Source organism: Cervus canadensis, chromosome 31 (assembly GCF_019320065.1).
Source record: "Cervus canadensis isolate Bull #8, Minnesota chromosome 31, ASM1932006v1, whole genome shotgun sequence".
Classification (NCBI taxonomy): Eukaryota; Metazoa; Chordata; class Mammalia; order Artiodactyla; family Cervidae; genus Cervus; species Cervus canadensis.
This window is the reverse complement of record NC_057416.1, coordinates 31,002,356-31,010,648: the sequence shown is the minus strand read 5'-3', so window position 1 is coordinate 31,010,648 and position 8,293 is coordinate 31,002,356.

Sequence of the window (8,293 nt, the reverse complement as noted above, 5' to 3'; positions counted from 1 at the left end):
CGCGGTCCTAACCAGCCCTCAGGGATCCGTCAGGGTCACTCACACTGGGTAATTCAAGGAGAGTTTAATAGCGGGATGATCTGCAAAGGTGTGGGCGGGAGGTTGGCAAACCAAGAGGGAAGTCAGGGGAGCTGGGAGCTGGGCCTGAAGGAGTAAGAGAGGTGTGTTTACTGGGATCTAGAGAGAGATACACGGACAGAGGTGGAGAGGAGAGGCTCCCAGGACCTGTCACCTGCTGTCCAGGCTGGAAAGAGCTGGAAGGTAGACCTGCCCTCCAGCCCTTGCTGGCTTCCTGCCTTCGGCTCTGCTGCCAGGCAACCCAGCGGCCCGTCCGGCCGGAAGACAGAGGACAAGGGAGCCCACTGATGCTGCCCTGTGGGCTAGCCTCCCGGGACACCGAGCGGAGTGGAAGAAGGTGGAGAGTGGATGGAAGGGGCAGCACAAGGCTCTAGGGGGGGTGTGTGGGGGGCAGCCCGGAGCGAGTGCGGGTCCTGAGCAAGTGAGTGAGTGTGTGTGTGTGTGTGTGAGAGTGTATGTGTGTGAGTGTGTATGTGTGTGTGAGTGTGTGTGTGCGTGTGTGTATGTGAGTGTGTGTGAGAGAGTGTGTGTATGTGAGTGTGTGTGAGTGTGTGAGTGTGAGTGTGTGTGAGAGTGTGAGTGTGTGTATGTGAGTGTGAGAGTGTGTGTGTATGTGAGTGTGTGTGAGAGTGTGTGTGTCAGTGTGTGTGAGAGTGTGAGTGTGAGTGTGTGTGAGTGTGTGAGTGTGTGTGTGTGTGATTGTGTGTGTGAGTGTGTGTGTATGTGTGTGTGAGTGTGTGTGTTTGAATGTATGTGTGTGTCTGTGTGTGAGTGAATGTGTGTGTGAGTGTGTGTGTGAGTGTGTGCTGAGCCCCACAACACACTCTTGCTGTGGGGTGAGAGTGGGGACCCCAGGACCCTTATGCTTAAGGTTCTCAGTCCTTAAATATTCTCCTCCGCTCACAGCTTGATACCTGAAATCCCCTCATTTTAAAAAAAAAAAACACAAAACTTTTTGCAGGGAACTGGGAACTCCCTGATGATCTAGTGGCTAAGACTCCCAGCTTTCACTGATGAGGGCCCCGGGTTCAATCCCTGGGTCGAGGAACTAAGATCCGCAAATGAGAAATATATAAAATAATAAAACGAAAACCTCTCTGCTCTGAGCTAAAAGGTTCTGCTAACCGTGACCTTCACATCCAGGACAGCAACAAGGGGGAAGAGACGCGGACGCTTCCTGTGTCCTTAGCCTGCGCCTGCCCTGAGCGAGCGAGATCTGACTCTGATGAGACAGGTATGTGGTCCCATGGCCTTGCAGGACAAGTGTCACTAATTCACACATGAGGCGTGTGGGGCTGGGGGGCCTAGCCAGCCCCACACCACGGCCCACATCTAGATGTTTTTATAACCCGCTTAGTCCAAAGCCCATACAGGTCACCACCACCCCAGTGATCCCCAACCTCCACAGGAGCTGAGGAGCTGGTCTTGATGTAAGGAGGGGGGAACCATCCCAGAGAACAGGAAAGGCTACAGTGGGGGCAAGGGTGGTGTTTAAGCAGCCGATATTGACTTCTCATTTCCGGGGGCTGAGTCCAAGATCCGGTGCCAGCAGACAGAGCTCCGGGTGAGACCTCGCTTCCCGGCTTGCAGACAGCTGCTGTCTCAGCGTGTTCTGACAACCGGGAAGCACTAATTTTGAATTTGCACTGGATCTGCTTCCAGGACTTTAACTCTTTCTGTTACTATAAGCATACATAGTGGCCTGCCTCAGGGAGATAACCTGACCCCGCCCACCGGTGATGGACTGTGACATTCTTGAATCCTTTGTGTGGCAAATGGCACTGGGCCTGGTGCCCACTGCTTACCAGCCAGACTCGGAAATTCACATTTGGGGAGACCAGAATCACAGATAGATGTGACATCTTTGTTTGTGGATGTGACAGGGAATATTCCATTTCACACCACCCATGAAATGACTGTAAGGAAATGAAACTAACATATCCCCCCTATGTGAGGCTTGCCATGCTAGGAGATACTTGCAGGAATTAAATGGTCTTTTTACTTTGTTTCCTCACCTCCGGCCATCTCTGATCCATAAAAGAATCTGACATCCAGGCTCCAACTAGTTGGCTAATTGGTTATTTTGAGGCGCTAGCCTGCTGTCTTCTTGGTCAGCCAGCCGCCAAATAAAGTCTCTTCCTGATCCCCACACATCATCTCTGATTCATTGACTTATCTTGCGGCAAGCAAAGCGAACTTGGACTTGGTAACATTATCACATGGTGCAGAGAAAGAGAACTCTGGCTTCTCTTCCTTCTTATAAGGACACCATTCCCATCATGGTGGGGGTAGGACACCCTTATGACCCCATCTAAACCTAACTATAACCTCCCAAAGTCCTAATCACTAAAAACCACCAAATACCTCCCACCAGTCCATTGGGGGAGTTACACACGAATTTGGGGCCAGACACATTCAGTCCATAAGAGAAAGGAACTCTGAAGACTTTTGCCCAGGGTGGGTTCACCCTGTTTTTCTGAGTGGTGACTGTGCCTCCCTCCAGCCCCCCAGAAAGTGGTCCAACATAACTGGACCCCTTTCCCCTCCCTGGATTTGACATTCACTCTTCCAACCTCAGTAAAACCCACAGAAAGCAGAGCTTTCAGTAGCAACGTCTTTGAACTCAAAGTTGATGGCACGGTGTTAATTGCACAAGTTTTGTAAAGAAAATATCATGGATTCACAATCTGCTTATGATCTATGTGACCTGAGTCAGTCACTCTGAAATGCAATTTTCTGTAACATCTTTTTATAAATTTTAATTTTTATTTCATTTATTTGTTTTATTTTTGGCTGCACTAGGCCTTCGTTGCTTTTGCCTGGGCTTTCTCTAGTTGCGGCGAGCAGGGGCTACTCTCTAGTTGTGGTTGGAGGGCTTCTTATTGTGGTGGCTTCTCTTGTTGCGGAGGACCAGCTCTAGGGCACACCAGCTCAGTAGCAGAGGTGCATGGCCTTAGTTTCTCTGCAGCATGTGGGACCTTCTTGGACCGGGGATCGAACCGGGGTCCCCTGGATAGGCTAGGTGGATTCCTATCCACTGCTCCATCTGAGAAGTCCTGAAGTACAACTTTCTCAAGTGTAGAATGGCTGTCCTGGTAGCTCAGATGGCAAAGAATCTGCCCGCAATGAAGGAGATCCCCTTTGATCCCTGAATGGGGAAGATCCCTTGGAAAAGGGAATGGCAACCCACTCCAGTACTCTTGCCTGGAGAATTCCATGGACAGAGGAGCCTGGGAGGCTATACAGCCCCTGGGATCGCAAAGAATCAGACACGACTTAGTGATTAAACAACAGCAAAATGGAAGTAATACTAGCTACCTGAGTTAAAACAATCTTTGGGACTTGGTGGGCTTCTGGTGAGTGTAAAGAGCTGTCTAGAAGCTAATCTCTTGATTTCTGGGCCTGCGCTTCTGCCTTGACTTTCCAGTTTCCTTTATTTGAGGGGCAAAATGTGACATTTATTAAGCCTCCCGGGGGCTGGTGGCCTTGCACTGTCCATCAATAGCTGGCCATCCTGATCTCAGAGTCAGTGAGCTGGTTGCACATACGAGAAAACGTGGGGACGAATAAATAGGAAAGGAAGACCTTGACAGAAGTGGGATGGCTGAACTGACCCTTTTGAAGCGACTTCAGAGCGTGGAAAGCGCTGAGAACTTGGAGTCTCCCACGCGGTGAGCGATTTACTCGCTGCTGGGCCCCAGCTTCTTGGCTGCTGGCGCCCTCTAGTGGTCCTCCTGATGTCTTTTTTAATTAGACCAGTTTCTTTGGCAGTCTGACCTACCTTAAGCTCACTCAATTTTTTAAAAGCACATGAAAAAAAAAAAAAATAATAAAGGCACATGATTTTTAAAATTATTTATTTATTATGGCTGCACTGGGTCTTCATTACTGCACGCAAGCTTTCTCTAGTTGAAGAGATCGGAGCTACTCTCTACTTGCGGTTCATGGGCTTCTCATTGTGGAGGCTTCTCTAGTTGCCTAGGGCGGCCTCTAGAAAGTGTGGGTTCAGTAGCTGAGACTTCCTGGGCTCTAGAGCACAGGCTCAGTACTTGTGGCCCATGGGCTGAGTTGTTCCGTGGCACGTAGAATCCTCCTGGACTAGGGATCGAACCCGTGTCCCCTGTGTTGGCAGGTAGATTTTTAACCACTGGACCACCAGGAAGGTCCCCAGTCAAGTTTTTACAGAGAGAGTTTTTTGCCAGGGGTGGGGTGGGGGGTATAGTCTAGGCACTGAAGATTTAGCAGAGAACAAAACAAACTCCTTGGGAAAAAAAAAACCTCCTACACTAACTCTTCACTTGCTTAGCTACTTCCATCTGGGTCCCTGAAGGCCGTTATCGGCTCCTCCTTTTGTATTGCTAAAGGTGAATTTTTTTGAAACTAGTATGCATAGACTTCCAAATAAGATAAAACCAGAGCATTGGGTAGTACTGGGGCTAATCTGAAACTAAAAAACTAAAATTGAATTTAGTTCAATTTTAAGTGACTTGCCATCTCTTAGCACTTCTTTCCTTTATTATAGATTATGATTTTGCTTTCCCCCTGCTTTTTAAGTTTGTTCATGAATGGACTTACAGAGTTTCCACTAGATCTACGCTATCCTGTACGGTAGCCACTAGTCACCTATGTCTATTTAAATTAAATTAATTAAAAAATTTAATAAGATTAAAAATGTAGTTCCTTATTTGCACCACTCACATTTCCAGTGTTTACTCCCCACATATGACTGGTGGCTTTCTCATTGAACAGCACTAATGTGTAATATTTCCGGTGCAGAAGGTTCAACTGGACGACCCTGTAGTTGTGGTGGGGATTCGGCTGTAAGAATGTTGAGTTAGTGTGAAGGTATGATCTTCCCATTCCTTCTTTCTGGCTTCTTCTTTTCTTTTAAGGATTTCTTTTACTTATTGGTTTGCTTTTCACCGTGCTGGGTCTTTGTTGTTGGGCACAGACTTTCTCTAGTTGTGGCGAGCGGGCTTCTCACTGCAGTAGCTTCTCTTGTTGTGGAGCGCAGGTTCTCAGATGTGTAGGCTTCACTGGTTATGGTGCACAGGATTAGTTATCCCACAGCATGTGGGGTCTGAGCTCCTGGACCAGGGATTGAACTCGTGTCCCCTGCATATTGGCAGGCAGATTCTTAACCAGTGGACCACCAGGGAAGTCCCCTCCTTCTGCCTTCTTATCTGCAGTTTGGATAGTGGCCTCTGGCTGGTAGCGGAGGGGTGTGAGCCAGAAGACCTAACTTTCTACTGTTTGCTGAGCCAGTTGGGAGATGTGCCCCCCTTCTCTCTTCTTCTTCTTCTTCTTTTTACATCTAATTTTATCTGTGAGGAATTACTCTACCCCATATAAGATACTGTATGAGACCAGGACGAAATAAAGGGAGGATCAAACCCTGGCCAGCCCTTTCCTGAAAGTAGAGTTAGCACCTCCTCCAAACAGTCTTCCTGGATTAACTCCTATACTTCACTGGCCCCTGCGTATATATCCTACTTGAACTGTATCAAATTATTTCCCCTTCATTAATATGAGAGTTGATGAGCATTCCTATTTCTCAGCTGTGTATTCTATACTCTGCAATACACAGGGCTTGGTGAGGGCATTATTATGGTTTCTACCTTTTTGCTTTTCTCACCAGGCCCAGGAAGGTGTTCTGAACCTAGCGGGCATTCAGTTGTTTTGCAGACAGAACAGACTGAGATGAATATTCTCACCCTACTTGTCTCAGGGCCTCCTGGCCCCTACTAGGCATCTTGTCCCCAGGGTGCATCAGGAATCCAAAATCGCAGCTCATGATCCCAGAGGCTTCATCACCTCCCAGCACCAACTGCTGAGCCCATTACCCAGAGCTGGGCAGGAAGCGCCCGAGGTCTCCTGAAAACTGATGATGTCTTCCTCCAGCCTCTGCCAGGCTCTGCTTTGAAACCCTTGGGGCCACCAGGCTGTCCATTCTGTTGGCAGTTCCTCTTCCGGGAGTCAGAGGCTCGTGGAGGGTGGAGGGCTTGAGGAAATGGAAACAGTCCAGAGAAAAGCAGGAGCCTGTGACTCTTTGGTTTCCAGGCCGGAAGCACTTGGAAGAGAGAGAATCTCTACTTTTTTTTTTCTGGCCGTGCTGAGTCTTCATTGCTCGTCGTTGCAGTGCTCGGGATTCTCATTGCAGTGGCTTCTCTTGTTGCGGCTCGTGGGCTCTAGAGCACAGACTCAGTAGTTGTGGTGTACGGGCTTCGTTGCTCCAAGGAATGCGCGATCTTCCTAGATGGACGATGGAACCCATGTCCCCTGCATTGGCAGGCAGATTCTTTTTTTTTTTTTCCCATTTATTTTTATTAGTTGGAGGCTAATTACTTTACAATATTGTAGTGGTTTTTGCCATACATTGACATGAATCAGCCATGGAGGCAGGCAGATTCTTAATCACTGAATCACCAGGGGAGTCCAGCATTTCATTTTTATATTGAGCAGGTGGCGGAGGGCCTGGCAGGATAACTTTGGAGGGACTGCCCTTCCTGCAGCCTAGAAAGAGGATTCCAGATGCTAGAGGGCTTCCTTGGGGGCTCAGATGGTAAAGAATCTGCCTGCAATGCAGGAGACCAGGGTTTGATCCCTGGATTGGAAAGATCCCCTGGAGAAGAGAATGGCAACCCACTCCAGTATTCTTGCCTGGAGATTCCATGGACAGAGGAGCCTGGAGGGCTATAATCCATGGGGTCACAAAGAGTCGGACACAGACTGAGCGACTTTAAGAGAGAGAGATGCTAGAAGTGGCTAAAAAGACACCCTGCTCCGGCCCTGTGTTTCCCTGGTGACCGCAGATGGCGTCTGTGTGCACTTCCTGTTGCCTGCAAGCCCAGGAATTCCTCACTCCTATCGGGGCATCCTGGAATGACTTGCTGGCTTCTGCCTTTGGTCTTAAATGGTATCACGGCACTGAAATCACTTTCTCATCTGTGTCGGGGGGAGGGGGGCGGGTGGGGAACTGTGCGTCCAGGCATGTGAGTGGAGAGGAAGCCAAACCAAGCAAAGAAGCTCAAGCAAGAAATGAGTCCTAAGCGATGCATAGTGGGTCAGGCAAGACCTGGGTGGACGTGCTTGTACCCAGAGCTCAGCATACAGTAGGGGCTGAGCAGCTGCCTTGATCAAGATTCTTCCCTCTGCGTGTGTTTTCCATGGCTCTTGGCCCCTCGCGGCCCTCCTAGGCCCCTGGGCTGTGCTTCTGGTCCCTTTCACACTCCCTACAAGTTGGGCATCTTAGCCGGAGGCCCCCAGAGAAGGCTCCCCATCCACGTCTGGGCAGTTGCTGGTATTGCAGGTGGCTCCCTTCCACCTTCCCACTCGCCAGCTTTCTCACAGCACTCACACAGGCCTCCAGAGGAGGACGGGCCAGATCACATCTAGATCCCGTGCTCCCTTTCTGCCCTCAGGCCCCCTCCTTCACCCCTGGGAACCGACAGGGAACCGAGACGGGGGCGGTCCCTGGGGATGACCTCCCCAGCAGGACAGAGCTTGGACACCGTCGTCTGCCGGCGTGAAATTGGGGAAATAGTGGGGACAGGCTGCGGAGCTGTCGGGGGGAACTTTCTGCTTCTAGCTCTCTTTTTACAAAATGTACTTACGACCCTGGGGACACAGCGGGGAAGGGCGCAGACGGGAAAGAGGGGATTTGGAAGCAAGCAAGAAAACAGAACGGTCCATTGGACTTGCATTCCTGAGGCTGGACTCACGCTAGTCTGTTATGACAGACGTGAGGCAAGGCTGCCTGCCTCGAAGACTCCAAATAGATCGTTCAGACGTGGGCCTCTAGGAGTCCTGGTTCCAGGAAAGAGGATTCACACATAACAATTTTTTTTTTTTTTTTTTACTTAAGAATAAGCTTTTTGATGTCCTGGACTGTACGCCCCTTGAAGGGTAGAAAGCATGCTTCTTTTTTTCTCTTTTTCCAGAAAGCACATCTTAACTCTCTTTTAGTTTCCTAAGCACATATCAAAGTGTCTGGCATACAGAAAATATTAAAAACCCAATGAACTGGAAATTGCCCTGAGCTTTCTATGGTGTGTAAGCCTCCCCGCTTAGTTTACAAGGAAGGTGAGTGTAGGGTGCAGTAAACAGAAGTCATCTTTAGAAGTGAGAGAGAGTGAAACAAACTCTTGGAGCCAGTCCCCAGGGATGGGGGAGAGGAGCTGGGTGGGTGTGGCTTCTGTCAAAGGCATAAAGCTGG